General features: G+C 36.1%; 1 protein-coding gene across 2 annotated transcripts in view; it reads left to right on the plus strand.

The window, feature by feature from the left end:
• The first annotated feature begins 187 nt into the window (after positions 1-187).
• The window catches only part of WDPCP (WD repeat containing planar cell polarity effector), a 394,349-nt gene continuing 378,493 nt past the window's right edge, over positions 188-16,043 (plus strand). For both annotated transcript variants that reach the window (XM_086701002.1, XM_086701003.1), the window contains exon 1: positions 188-431. The gene's annotated coding sequence lies outside the window, so the exon portion shown is untranslated. The remainder of the gene's footprint in view (positions 432-16,043) is intronic.

Here is a 16,043-nt window from a genome sequence, read left to right on the forward strand (position 1 = left end):
GCCTGATGGCGCCCAGCAATTGGTGGGAGGGGAGGCATGTGGAACTTGAGGGAGGAGATACAGATCTGTTAGCTACATCCCCCGTACGTACGCATCTGAGGCTTATCTTATTCCCAAGGGTAAATGTGTGAAGCAAAGAGACCTTCCGCTGCGTAAATCGAATTGACCCGGAAACAAAATGTTTTTAAAAACTATTTGCACCCCGGAGGGGCGGGCGGAATTGACGTGTCGCGAAGACTGGAAGGCTTCGCAGGTTGCTAAGCGACGAGGCGGGAGAGCGCGCGCACGCACGGGCCGCTGGGGAGTACTTGGGGGGATTGTGGCTGCCGCAGCTCCGAAACGCTGGAGACAGAGCTAGCGTGCCGTGGCCAGCCCGGTCTCCTTCCTTACTTGCCAGGGGACGCCCCTCTGTGGTCGTGTCGGGTGACGAGGTGAGCAGTTTGTGGGGACGCTCCTTTGAGGTGGCCAGGGGCCGCACGTCTGCCCTACTCCAGAGGCTGGTGAGCCAGGGCCCGAGGGCTAGAGGTTTTCTGTTAACCTGAGGGTCCAGAATGCCGGGTAGGCGCCGGCCTGCTTTGCTTTTATCTACCCGGGTGCTTTGCCTACTGGGCAGTGCCCGCGAGCTCGCCGGTGCCTCAGCGCTGAGTGTTAGGGCAGCAGCGTTCTGGAGGGCGTAGTGTCCTGAAGTTCGCGCCCCCTCCCCTGTGTATGATACAGCTCGTTTAAAGTTAAATAAAAAGTAGTGCTTGTCTTGTGGGATGTGAGTCCTTCCTCTCCTGGAGTTCACAGTTCACGGATCTTTTTCTCTAAGTCCTTGTGAATGTCGACTTTTGCCTATTTTTTGAAAACTGGCCTCTGTATAAGCCATCTTGACCTTTGAATTACGCCAAACCTGAATTTCTAAGGGACATGTAGTACTTGAATGGGAGACACTAGTTGTTTCAGGCAGTGTCTCGGCTGGTGTACAACTGGGATGTTTTGATTTAAAATTAATGCTGCCCAAGAGAATTGTTGTGCTCCCTGAAACCTTGTTTGATGTGGCTAGGGAAAGGAAGATGTGGTGCTCTGGAATGACGTATATGTAAAGAAAATGAATGCAGTATCTATATTAGATAACATTGCTCTAACTTCTAGTTTTTCTCTATCACTGGTGATTGAATGCCAAGTGGTATCTTTCAGTTTTACTCTCTTCATTTTGGAGGGTTTGCTATTGTAGGAAAGAACTATAGCATTTTACTTTCCAGTTTGCTTTATCAGTATTACTTATCATAACTGAATGGTTCTCTCTTCTTTGAATCACTTTATTCACTTGTTATTCATATAACATACTTTCCTGGTTTTCTTTTTATGTCACTGGTTGTCTCTTCTTAGGTTTCTTTGCATGTTCTTTTTTGCCTTTGACTTCTTAACATTGCAGTGCCTTTGCTCTTCTATCTACAGTTAATCCCTAAGTGATCTACGTCCTGAGTTGCATGTTTACAAATGTCAAATGCGTAGTTACTTCTGTGTCAAAAGATTCCCAAATTGGTGTTTTGTCCTGAATTCCAGATTCTATGTTGAACTGCTTACTCGTTATTTCCACTTGATTTCCTAATCATGTCACTATTTTCCACTATTTTACAGTGTAAAATAGTGCTATTTTACAGCATCATTTTCACTATTTTACAGTGTTTTCTACTGAGCAATTGTATATGGAGGTTAAAACACCAAGCCCTTTGATATAGATAAAATGACCTTGGATTTCTCTAGTTCTAAGATGTTGGTTGTGAATTGGATTATGAGATTTCAAATGGTAGAGTAGTAAAGAGCTGGGACTGGTTAGATGAAAACTGGTGTGGGGCGCTTGGGTGGCTCAGTCGGTGAAGTGTCCAACTTCTGCTCAGGTCATGATCTCATGGTTTGTGGGTTCGGGCCCCACATCAGGCTCTGCACTGATGGTGTAGAGCTTGTTTAGGATTCTCTCTCTCCGTCTCTGCCCCTTCCCCCCTTGTGCTCACTCAAAATAAACAAACTTAAAAAAAAAAATTGGCCAGGAAAATGTAGGGCAAGGGTTTTAGGATGTGGCACCCTATTAAGCTCTGAGAATTCAGAGATTAATATGATACAATTGCTGCCTTTTTGGAGCCCCCATAATAGCAGGGAATACAATTATGTAAATGACAACGTGGTGTGGCCTAGTTAGTGATAAAGAGTTAGCAACCATGGGATGCCAGGACTTCACAAAGGAGGTGCTGCCTGAATGAAGGCAAATGGATGTTTTTGCCAGGCAGCTAAGATAAGAGGTAGAACCACATTTACTGTTTTATAGGTAGGGTTTTGGTTTGGTGGTAAGAGAGCTGCTTTAAGTTCCTGATTTTTTTTTTTTTTTTTTTAACCGAGGCTCCAGAAATGTGTTACCCAAGACTATAGCTGTGAATCACGCAGCTATTAAATTTAAATTAGTTAAAATTAAATATAAAATTAAAAGTCCAGTTCCTTAGTCACACTAGTTAGATTTCAAGTGTCCAAAAGCCACTTGGGACAGAATATTGAACATTTTCATTATCACAGGAAGTTCTTTTGCACAGCTGTTGGAAGTTAGTGGAAGCAAGGCATCACCCAGAACAGGAACAGCTGCAACATATCTTTGTGGGGTGTTTCTTTTGCCCCTGAGTGTAGAATGGAGTGCATAGCTGTCTGTGCTACTGACTGCACAGGAAGTGTACTGTCAGAGGCAAGAAACTCAATTCTGGTCTTAACCATCGCCTTTCTATTTTGGAAGAACTTCAACAGTCTTGGTGTGTGTCTGTTTGAAAGAATGTTTCCAAACACTGCATTGTCCTGGAGCTTGAAGGGACTTAGCAAGCCACAGAAGGGGTTGAGAAAGCATTGTCATTGTCTTGATGACACCAAACAACATCTGCCTGCTGCTCTTTACTATTTTAGAATGCCTGTGTTCCTGCCACATTCTGAGTAGATGGAAGAGTACCTCCCACATATGGAAGTATGAAATAGATTGGCAGGTTCAGACCCCACCAATAATGGGGGTTAGGAGAGAAAGGAGCCCAGTTGGGATATCTTTATACTTTAATGTGTACAACAAGTGCATGTTCATACATGCTTTTAATGAATTGTCATATGTTTTGTTTGGATATATTTGTTTTCTAGGACTTAGGTCTTTTATGAGTTTTTCCTATTACATGTCCAGCTGGTTTTATAATTTTTTATATTTTCAGATTGGGTTAAACAAACATGCTTTTCGTAAATCAAATTTTACAATACTTGTGAAATTTCTAAGGAAGGAGAAAGAAGAGAGACATCACTGGACAGTGGCTTGAGGGTGCTTTAAATGTATGGGTAGGTGGAGAAAATATTGGGAATTCATTTTATTTGTTCAACTGTACTTATCACCCAGTTTAACAAAGAATATTACCAATCCCTTCCCAGAGATCATGTGCTGACACACATGCACATATACTCACTCTTGAGTATATAGGTATATTTTGTAGTTATAAAAAGGAAGTTTTTTTATTAAAAAAAATCAACTAATGCCTTTTCTTTTTGAAGTTTATGTATATATTTTGATAGAGAGAGCGTGTGTGAATTGGGGAGGGGCAGAAGGAGAGGGAGAGAGAGAGAGAGTCGCAGGCAGGCTCCACACTGTCAGTGCAGAGCCTGATGCGGGGCTTGAACTCATGAACCATGAGATTATGACTTGAGCTAAATAAAGTTGGATGCTTAACTGACTGAGCCACTCAGGTGCTCCAAATAATGCTTTTTCTTATCCCCTACTAACTAGAGGTTATGAAATCGTGTCTTATGTTACTGCTAATAGCTTTACATGTAAAAAAAAAAAATGTAAGCACAGACATATCTACATTTTGTCATAAATATGTCCAAAGACATATACTTATGCCTATGTTTGAAGAAATTAAGACATACAAAAAGACTGCAGTGGATCAGTTTATGACTCATAAGAGATAGGAAAGAGTGGGAAGAGCTAGGCCTTGGACAGTATGTTGAAGTATGGGCAGAGCAGGGACAGGAGAGTAAGCCAAAAAGAAAACAATTGAATGTGAAGAATTAACATATTGAAGTGAAGGTTAAATGGAGGAAAAAATAACGTATTAATTTGCATTTTATGTCTTTTTTTAAAAGTTTTTTTTAACGTTTGTTTATTTTTTTTTTTTATTTATTTATTTTTTCAACGTTTATTCATTTTTGGGACAGAGAGAGACAGAGCATGAACGGGGGAGGGGCAGAGAGAGAGGGAGACACAGAATCGGAAACAGGCTCCAGGCTCTGAGCCATCAGCCCAGAGCCTGACGCGGGGCTCGAACTCACGGACTGCAAGATCGTGACCTGGCTGAAGTCGGATGCTTAACCGACTGCGCCACCCAGGCGCCCCTAACGTTTGTTTATTTTTGAGAGAGAGAGAGAGAGAGAGAGAGAGCGCGAGCCAGAATGTGAGTGGGGGTGGGGCAGAAAGAGTGAGACACAGGATCTGAAGCAGACTCCAGGCTCTAAGCTGTCAGCACAGAGCCTGACTTGGGTCTCGAACTGACAGACTGTGAGATCATGACCTGAACTAAAGTCATATGCTTAACCGACTGAGCCAGCTGGGTGCCCCTTATGTCTTGTACTTTAGCCAGTCTTCTTGCTGTTGCTAAAACATGTCCTTTGGAGCTGAGAGGTAGTAAATTGCTAACTGACGCACCCCTATACCCACACCTAATTTCTACAATTGTTAAGTGTTTTTTTTATATTTACTTTATCATGTTTCTATACATCTCTTCATGTGAAGTCTTTTTTGATTCCTCAGTCTGATCACTCTTTGTTTTAAATTTTGAATTTAAAAATTATCTGCAAAACTAATCAATGGTGGGGAAAAAATTCACCAACAGTGGTTCCCTCTAAGTGGGAGTTGGGGTGGAGATTGACTGCAAATGGGCAAGAAGGAACTTTTTAGGTGACAGTAATTTGCTATATCTTGATGAGGGTGTGGATTAGAGAGGCGTAGACATTTGCAAAAATCTGCAAGTGAAACATTTAAGATTTGTACATTTCATATTTGTAAATTTTCTCTTAAAAACTGTAAAAATTATTAAGCTCTAGCTAATGATAGTTATGCTGAAATATTTAGGGATGAAACATACTTATGTCTGCAGCTTTCTTTGAAATGCATCAGGGATGCCTGGCTGGCTCAGCCTGTGGAGCATGTGACTCTTGATCTCAGGGTTGTGAGTTCAAGCCCCACATTGGGCATAAAGATTACTTGAAAATAAAACCTTTTAAAAAATTTAAAAAAATATAAGATGGATTGATGGATATATAGGGGGATGAATAGTTATGTCCATACAAGGTTATAATATAGATAAAGCAAATATAGTTACAGGAAATTCTGTATAGTAAAATGTTAATTTTAGAATTTAGGTGGTAGTCACTGTGCAATGCTCTCAACTTTTCTGTATTAGACTGATGCTTTCTCTGAGTTTAGAGACTCTTATACATCAATGTATGCCTCATAGAGCACAACATGATGTCTTCCTCAAAATCGGTATAAGAGAAATGTCTTCAAAATTGCTATTGTGGAATCTTGAAGACTAACAATCTTGGCTTAATGAACCCAATCAGTTTCAAACTTTTCTAGCCAAGCAGAAATTTTGTAAATGCAAATTATATTGGAGAATGATTAGAAGTTGTTGTAGAGTACTGAGCATATCTGAAATTTCACAGATGTTATTTGACACTTTAATAAAAATTTATATATTACCAATTTTTGGTAAATAGCTTATTCACTTGTATACCAACTCATTTAGCTAAATTATCAGGCTTAACCTATAGGCAGAATTAAGAACAGTTTCTTTTTTTTTTTTTTAATTTTTTTTTTAACGTTTATTTATTTTTGAGACAGAGAGAGACAGAGTATGAACAGGGGAGGGGCAGAGAGAGAGGGAGACACAGAATCTGAAACAGGCTCCAGGCTCTGAGCTGTCAGCACAGAGCCTGACGCGGGGCTCGAACTCACGGACCGTGAGATCATGACCTGAGCCGAAGTCAGACGCTCAACCTACCAAGCCACCCAGGCGCCCCTTAAGAACAGTTTCAATTATAAAATATACATGTAGCAAAATTATTTTTTTATTTCAGTATGATGTATTTATTGTCTAGTATGCTTGGTTTGCCTGTGGAATATAGTTGGCTCCATCTAAATGAAACTACTGAGGTCTGTAGATGGAGGCCCAGAAAATGGGCATGTATTATTCTTACTGGTTTATGTTACACGATGCTTATTTTAAGATAGGAAGTTGTAAACTGTCCCCAAAAGATGGGATTGACTGGGTAAGGCTGGCTGTCCATAGCCTTGTTTCTAAATCTAAGACCTCTGTTTCCTTTTTACATTTCAGTGCCTTAATTCCCAAGTCTGGTTTTGTAATACCCTCTTATATTTGGCGAAGTTCAATTTTAAAGAATCGTGGTACATAGGAATTTAGTTATAGTTCAATTTAATATATAGCCCCTAGAAATGAATCAAGTTTTTATGACTTGCAGCTGAGATTTTTCATGTTATGTCTTAGTTGGTCTGTCCAGTTCATATAAAAAGGACTCAAAATTAAGGGAGGTGTTATTTTTTTTATAGGCCCCCATAAATTTAATCATATTGTTTTACATTTTACAAAAATCAGATAGTGAATATGTATATTACATATGTATCATCCTGAAGTAGAGTATTATCCTCAGTTTAAGAAACTCAATTTCAAAAGTTGTGAATTTGTTCAGATTCTTCTAGCCATATCTAGAAAAGGTCTTCTTACATTAAGAAAGCAAACTACATATCCCCTCATACATTTAAAAATTAACATCTAAAATGTGTGATGTTTATACAATTATAAAAATTGTAATTTCCAATGTATTATGAATATTGAATTAAAAAAAAAAAACAACTGTTAGATCATTCTTTAAAAAACATGCAGCGGGTGGGTACCTGAGTGGCTCAGTGGGTTGAGTGTCTGCCTTTTGATTTTGGCTCAGGTCATGATCTCATGCTTTGTGAGATCAAGCCTCTTGCCTGGGATTCTCTCTCTCTCCCTTTCTCTCTACCCCTCCCTTGCTCTCTCTCCCTCTCTCTCTCTCAAAATAAATAAACTTAAAAAAAATGCAGTGGAATGTAAATATCTTCCTACCATTGTCCTTTTAAAAAAAATAGGTAAATATGTCTTCTTTGACAGTCAAAAGTTGAGGTTTCTATACATTGCTAATCTCAAACTTCCAATTTTATCTTACTTTAACGTAGTTTAATGCTAAAAAAGTCTTTTATGAGCGTGTTATCATAGTTTTTTATGACAAAAATATGAATATAAATTGAATCTAATTTTTTTAAAAATTTATCACTTATGGCTGTTGGTATAATAAACTTGTCATCACAGTTCTTAATCGCACACAGTGTATCAAAACAAATGTTGCAAATTTAGATACTTATTAAAAATTAAAAGTATAAATTTAATGGGTGTATCTCAATGGATGGGACTTTTTCTCCCCTGATTAGTTTATATATATGTGGATGATTATTACTTGTGTTTAGAATGAGATTGGATTCAGTTTCAAATTTATTACCGTTTTCCAGAGTTATAGTTGTAAGTGCTTAGAAACCTTACATAAATAGGAGATGAGAATTCTTAGAACTCCTTCTATGTCGTTTGCAAAACAAAGTCACTTAGAGGCCTGTAACCAGAAATTGTTTTCAGTGATCTAACTCATTTGGGCCTTTTCTTCAATTTGTCTGAAAACAGAAAATTGAAAACTACCTGACTTTCAAAAATCTTTATTACTTATTCAGAGCTTTACTAAAATTTGCCTAATGTTATACAGTCCCTCTTTGATTTAGAGTTACCTTGATTAATTCAATATGCTCTGAAAGTGTTAGGAAAAATTGAAATAGAATTTTATTAACACCTTCCCCAAACAATATTTGTAATTAAATGCTTTCATCTTACCATATTCCTTAAATATGTTTTTGTCAAAGCCCTGAGGTGGTTTATTTGCTCATTGAATTTTCAGTTTTGGATAAAATATTGCCGTATAATCTAATTGTTGAAACCCAGTCAAATAAGTTTGACTTTTAATAAAAGTATGACTTCATTTTGAATTAAATTAATGCCCATTAATACCAATTTTGAAAAATACTATAAAAACCACTGAGAAATAAATTGTGGCATGCCTTTGGAAGAGATTATTAAACCAGTAAAGTCAAAGTTAAAATGATGCAGAGATGAAATATGGTTTAAAATAACTGATTAAAGTGATGATAATGCTGTTCCTAATTGTTTAATTTATAATAAAGTGACATAAAGTAGATCTAAAAATATAAATTATTTATGAATTGAGGAATATGATAAATGGTGTCATATTCCTTCGGCATATGGGTATCAAACTCAAAGCTTTTGAGCTGCAGGGAACTTAAGAATCATATATACAAGTTAGAAGTAAATACGTAAATTTTGATAGACTTTTTATACCTTAACCAATCATTTCACAGTCAAACTTTGCCTAATCTCATGATTTCTATTCTTGATTTATAGTGAATTTTCGAAGGGAGAGTTTTCATAACCAGAAATCTCATGCAGTCCTATAGCAGAATAGGACATCTTCATACTCCAAGGAGGCCACAGACATGTGTGCCCCCCTCCCCCCTTCCAGTTCAGATACATACAATCACAGTCAACTGACTGGTGGTTCATGGCCTTGTTCTCTTTATAGTTCCTTGTTAGATTAACGAACACATTAGCACTGATTAGTTCATAAGTTACCTTTCACAGGTAATGCAGTATGTTACAAGAGAGGATTTTTGTTCTGGTGGGCATATTAGCATATTTCCAATTATACTAATAATAAGGTTGTCTTCTCTGCCTTCTTAGAGAATCAACTCTGGTAATAATTAATGTCAAGTAGTACAAATGTCATTGCAATTCATTGTGAGTTTGAATCTCCAGGTGGTTTCTGAATCATTCGCTTTTGTTAAGGCAACAAACAATAGAGCATTAATCTATTATGCTGGATTTGGAGATGTTTTTAACATTTTTTTCCAGTTCAGCATTATTTAGGTAATGTTTAATTAAAATTACAGAAAATATTTAAAATACCATTCTAACAACATCCAACAGAGCTATTGAAAGAGTATTAAGTTTCAAATCCTTAAAATTGAATGTTGGCTCTTGATACTCTAGGTATTTTGGAGCTTACAAGATTTTACACTTACACAGTAAGAAATTAACCTCATTAATTTTACTTATAGCATATATAAAATTGGTATGATTCTGGTTAAAAATCATTCATTTTGATGTTTTCTTTAATGAACAATAATTAAAGCTCTTTATGTAACAATTTTGTTATAATCTGATTGTGTTTCATTGAAACCAGCAAAGTAATTTTTAGAGAGAAATCTTAAGGTGCCTTTGCTGTTTTAAGTATCCGCACATTTAGAAATATGTGTTTTGCATAGCATCCATGCAATTGATAAAGAGCCATTGTAGATTATAGTGTGATTAAAAACAGGATCTCTTAAAAAGCAAGATTAAGACTTGTAAAATAAATCAGGGATTAAATTATTATAAAGGTTTTTTTTTTTTTTACTATGGTAAAATATGTATAAGATTTACCATCTTAGCTATTTTTAAGTATACAGTTCAGTGGTATTACATATCTTCATAATTTTTAGCAACCATCATTATCCATCCCCATAACATTTTTCATGTGTTTTTAGTTTTTTAATTTTTATTTCTGAGAGAGAGCATGCACAAGAGGGGAAGAGGGGCAGAGGGAGAGAGAGAGAAAGAGTGAGAGAGAGGGAGAGAGAGAGAATCTTCAGCAGGTTTCATGCTCAGCATGGAGCCCGATGTGGGGCTTGATTCCATGACCCTGGGATCATGACCTGAGCTGAAATCGAGTCAGATGCTCAGCCAACTGAGCTACCCAAGTGCCCTACACTTTCATCTTGTAAAGCTGAAACTCTATACCTATTAAACAATAACTCTTCCATTTCTCCCTGTACCCAGCCCATGGCAACCACCATTACAATTTCTGTCTTTATAATCTTGAGTACTCCAAGCACCCCACATAAGTGGAATCATATAGCACACTAAAACCTTGGTTTGCGAGCATAATTCATTCTGGAAACTTTGTTCTGGAAACGTGTTTGTAATCAAAGCACTTGTATATCAAAGCAAATTTCCCCATAAGAAATAATGGAAACTCAAATGATTTGTTATACAATCCAAAAATATTCATATAAAAATGATTACAATACTGTAATATAATACAAAATAATAAAGGAAATACAAAATATAAAGAAAAATAAATTAACCTGCACTTACCTTTGAAAACCTTAATGGCTAGTGTGCAGGAGACAGGAGAGAGGGAGGTTATTGTGTAGGAAGACTTTCACTATCAGATATGGAATCATTGCTATCTACTGGATCAATGGAATCTTTTTCTGCATGGGGGCCATTATATATGCTTGCATGGATGTTGACTACAGTACGGTATTAATAAACTCTTGTCATATACTGTAATGTAACTGGCAATAAAGTAGCAGAGGAAATGGTCTATATCTGCAGGCAGCCTGACCTAGAATGAAGCAAAACATTCCTAAGGTTACTCTTGTATGGAAAAGCAAAGGACTGGCCAAAGGTGCTCTGAAGTGATAAAAAATATACTAGTGCTGGTGTGGGCACCTTCCAATGTTCTGAAAAACCACTGATTTCTGCCAAACGCCGTGGTCTGAGAGTGAGCATGGGAGATGACCATCCACAATCCCTCAGCAAGAGAGCGAAAAGAACCATTGGCTCAGTTGATCATGTGACATTCAGCGTCATATATTACCCATATTGCAAGACATTACTCGTTTTCAAGTTAAAATTTATCAGAAATGTTTGCTGTTCTTGTTCTTGCGGAACACTTGCAGGACAAGTTACAATCCAAGTTTTTACTGTAATTGTCTTTTGTTACTGTTTTTTTTCACTTAGTATAATGTCCTCAAGGTTCATCCATGTTGTAACATATTGCAGAATTTTCTTCTTTTTAAAGGCTAGCTAATATACCACTGTATGTGTATGTCACATTGTGCTTATCCATTCATCAGTTGATGGACCCTTCGTTTGCTTCCATGTTTTAGCTATAGTGAATAATGTTGCTATAAACATGGGTATACAAATACCTTTTTGAGATTCTGCTTTCAGTTCTTTTAGATAAATACTCAAATGGAATTGCTGGATCTTATGGTAACTCTGTTCGTAATTTTTCAAGAAACCATCGTATTGCTTTGCGTTAACAGCTGTTCCATTTTACATTCCTACCAGCATGCATGAGGGTTCTGATTTCTCCACATCCTTCCCAAAATATATTTTCTGTTTTTTTTTTTTTTGATAGTAGCCATCCTAATGGGTATGAGATTATACCTTATTGTGGTTTTGATTTGCATTTCCCTAATGATTAGTGACTTGAGCATCTTTACATGTGTTTATAGACCATATATCTTCTTTGGAGAAATGTCTACTAAAGTTTTTGCCCATTTTTAAATTGGATTTTGTTTTTAAAATTTAATTTTTTAAAGTAATCTTTATACGCATTGTGGGGCTTGAACTCACAACCCCAAGATCCAGTCATATGCTCTACTGATATAGCTAACCAGGTGCCTGTTTGTTTTTGTTTTTGTTGAGTTTTAGAATTTATAGATTCTGGATAGTAATCTCTTACCAGACATATGATTTGCAAATATTTTCTCACATTGTGTGGGTTGACATTTACTCTATGGATAGGCTCTCTTTTTTTAGTATTTTTTTAATAAACTTTTTCAGATAATTGTGGATATTCATCATTAATACTATGTTAAAACCACACACATGGTAATTTCACAAAGGTTATTTGCAAAATGGAACCTGAAACAATTATCATTGAATATTTCCTATTTGATTACATTAAAAATCTATGTGCTTTTCTTGTACATTGAATGGGTCAATGTGTGACTTTTTAATTTAAATGTTTATTTATTTTGAGAAAGAGTGAGGGAGATTGCGAGAGAGCATGAGTGGGGGAGGGGCAGACAGAGAGGGAGAGAGAGAATCCCAAGCAGGCTCTGTGCTGTAAGCCTGGAGCCTGACGTGGGACTCAGTCCCATGGACCATGAGTTCGTGACCTGGCTGAAATCAAGAATTGGACATTTAACCAACTGAGCCGCCAGGCACCCTCAATGCGTGACTTTTTAAGTAATTGTTTCATTAAGGATAGTGGTTTTTGATGTCCAAGATTTTAAAATTTTCATGTAGTCCAGTTTGTCTATTTTTTTCTTTTGTTACTTGGGCCTTTGGCATCCTATCCAAGAAATCATCACCAAATCTAATGTCATAAAGCTTTTGTCCTATGTATGATTTTAAGAATTTTATTGTCTTAGGTCTTACACTTAGGTCCTTGATCCATTTTCAGTTAATATTTGTATATGAGGTTAGGTAGGGGTCCAGCTTTATTTTTTTGCCTGTGCATATCCAGGTTTGTTGAAAAGACTCCTTACTGAGTGGTCTTAGCACCCTTGTCAAAAGTCATTTGACCATATATGTAAGAGTTTATTTCTGGACTTTCTATTCTATTCCATTGATCTATATATCTACGTAGTAGTCTATATATGCCGATACTATAATTACTGTAGCTTTGTAGTAAGTTTTGAAATGAAGAAGTATGAGCCCTCTAGTTTTTTTCTCTTCCTCTCTTTTTTCAATTGTTTTGGCTCTTTGCAGTCCTAGAGGTTCCATATGAATTTTAAGGTGAGTTTTACCATTTCTGCACAATATGTCATTGGGATTGCATTGAATCTGTAGACTGCTTTGGGTCGTATTGACATTTTAACTAAATTAAAGTCTTCCAGTCCATAAACATGGGATGTATTCCCATTTATTTATGTTGTCTTTAATTGCTTTTTTTTTTTAATGTTTATTTTTGAGAGAGAGAGAGATTGTGTGCAGGTGCAGGTGCAGGGGAGGGGCAGAGAGAGAGGGAGACAGAGGATCTGAAGTGGGCTCTGCTCTGACTGCAGAGTTCCTGATGTGGAGCTAGAACCCACGAACCGCAGGATCATGATCTGAGTCCAAGTTGGATGCTTAACCTGCTGAGCTATCCAGGTACCCCTTGTCTTTAATTTCTTTCAGCAGTGTTTCCTAGTTTTCATTGAACAAGTCTTTCACCTTCCTGATTAAGTTAATTCCTAAGTATTTTGTTCTTTTTGATGCTGTTGTAAACGGAATTTATTTTATAATTTCTTTTTCAGATTGTTCATTGTTGGCATACAGAAATGCAACTAGTGTTTGTTGGCTTTATGTCCTGCTACTTTATTAGTTCTGAGAGCTGTTTTGTGGATAGGGTTTTCTCAATATAAAATCATTATTTGCAAGCAGATCGTATGACTTCTTCCTTTCTCATTTGTATGCCTTTTTTTCCCCTTGCCTAATTGCTTTAAGTAGAACCTCCAGTACTGTGTTGAATAGAAATGGTGAAAGGTAGGCATGTTGCCTTGTTTCCAATCTTAGAGGAAAAGCTCTAAGATCTAAGTTTTTAAGTCTTTCACCATTAAGTATGATGTTTGCTGTGGGTTTTTCATATGTGGCTTTTATTATGTTGAGGAAGTTTCCTTTTATTTCTAATTTGTTAAGTGTTGTTATCATGAAAGGATGTTGAATTTTGTAAAATGTTATTTCTCCATCAATTGAGATGATCATGTGCTTTTTTTCCTTCATGTTGATGTGTGTATTATATTGATTGATTTTCATATGTTGAACCATCCTTACATTAATCCCACTTGGTCATGGAGTTACCTTTTTAATATGCTGCTGAATCCTGTTTGCTAGTATTTTGTTGAGGATTTTTACACCATTGTTCATAAGAAATACTGATCTATAATTTTCTCACAGTGTCTTTGTTTGGCTTTGGTATCAGTATTATGCTGGTCTTTTAGAATGAGTTAGAAAGTGTTAGCTTTTCTTCAATTTTTGGGAAAGTTTGAGAAGAATTGATTCATTTCTTTTTAAATGTTTGGTAGGATTCACCTGAGACAGCTAAGCAGCAGGATTTTTCTTTACTGGGAGATTTTTATTACTGGTTCAATCTCCTTAAGAGTTATAGGTCTATTCAGATTTTCTTCATGATTTAATCTTGGTAGGCTTTGTGTTTCTATGAATTTGTTCATTTTATCTACATTATCCAATTTTTTGGCATACAGTTGTTCATAGTAGTTTCTTGTAATACTTTTAATTTCTGTAGAATCAGTAGTAATGTCCTCCCTTCCATTCTGATTTTGAGTAAGTTGAATCTTCTCTCCTTTTTTCTTGGTCCATCTAGCTAAAAGTATGTTAATTTGGTCAGTCTATTCAAAGAATCAACTTTTTGTTTCATTGATTTTCTCTATTGCCTTTCTATTCTTTATTCATTTATCTCTAATCTTTATTATTTCCTTCCTTTTGTGAGCTTTGGGTTTAGTTTTGTTCTCCTTTTTCTGGTTTCTTAAGTTGTAAACTTAGATTGTTAATTTTTAAAATCTTTTTTAATCTTTTTTTTTTTTTTTTTTTTTAACATAAGCATGTATAGCTCTAATTTCCCCCTTAGCACTGCTTTGGTACACTCCATAATTTTTGGTATTTGGTGTTTTTATTTATTTCTAAGGATTTTCTAATTTCTATTGTGATTTCTTTTTTTTTTAATTTTAATGTTCGTTTTTGAGAGAGAGAGACAGAGAGTGTGTGGGGGAGGGCCAGAGAGAGGGAGACACAGAATCCAAAGCAGGCTTCAGGCTCTGAGCCTGATGCAGGGCTCAAACCCACAAACTGTGAGATCATGACCTGAGCCGAAGTCGGATGTTTAACCGACTGAGCCACCCAGGTGCCCCTTGTGATTTCTTTTTTGAAATATTAGTTGTTTAAAAGTATACTAATTTCCATAATTTTGTGAATATTCTAGTTTGATTTTTGTTTTTGATTTCTAACTTCATTTTGTTGTGGCCAGAGAACATAGTTTGTATGATATCTTTTTAAACATATTGATACTTAATCTGTGGCATAATATATGTTATATCCTGGAAAATGTCCCACATGCACTGGAGAAGGATGTGTGTGCCATTGTTTTTGAGTGGAGTGTTCTGTAATATGTCTGTTAGATTTAGTTTGGTTTATTGTATTAAGTGGTCTGCCCAGTGCAGTGGTTCTATCCATTGTTTGTGAGTTGAGTATTGTATTTCTCCCTTAAACTCTGTCAGTTTTTGCTTCATATATTTTGAATGTCATTAAATGTATAAATATTTGTAATGTTACATCTTTTTGCTATATTGAAGCTTTTATTAATAATATACAATGTCCTTCTTTGTCTCTTACCTTTTTGGATTTAAAGTCTGTTTTGTGTGATTTAATATAGCCACCCTGCTCTCTCTTGGTTGCTGTTTGCATAGAATCTTTTTTTCATTCTTTCACTTTCTGTCACTTGTTTGTGTCTTTGGGTCTTAAGTGGGTCTCCTGAAGACAGCATACAATTGGGACATATATTTTTATTCATTCTTTTATTCTCTGTCTTTTCTTTGGAAAGTTTAATACACTTACACATGAAGTAGTAACTGATAAAGAGGGACTTTTGTCCCTCTGTATGTCTTCAGTATTTTTGTCCCTCACTTCCTGAATTGTTCTTTTATGTTTAGTTGATTTTTTTTTTTTTTGGTAGGGAAATGTTAAATTCCTTTTTCATTTTCTTTTGTGTATATTGTATAGTTAATTTCTTTGTGATTACCATGGGGAATGTATTTCACATCCCAAAGTCATAACACTGTAATTTGAATTTATAACTAGCTTAACTCTAGTAACATACAAAAACTTTACAGTTCTAGCTCCATCCTTTTGGTTGTTGATGTCACATTGTGTGATCTCAAATATAAACAATTCTTGTAAATGCATTAGTATCCTAAATTATATAGAAAACAAGGTTTGGAGTTACAAACCTAAGTTATAGTAATAATAGCTTTTATACTAATTCAGTATTTTTTT

This window comes from Puma concolor, chromosome A3, assembly GCF_028749965.1.
Source record: "Puma concolor isolate L17-30 chromosome A3, mPumCon1.1.hap2, whole genome shotgun sequence".
NCBI lineage: Eukaryota > Metazoa > Chordata > Mammalia > Carnivora > Felidae > Puma > Puma concolor.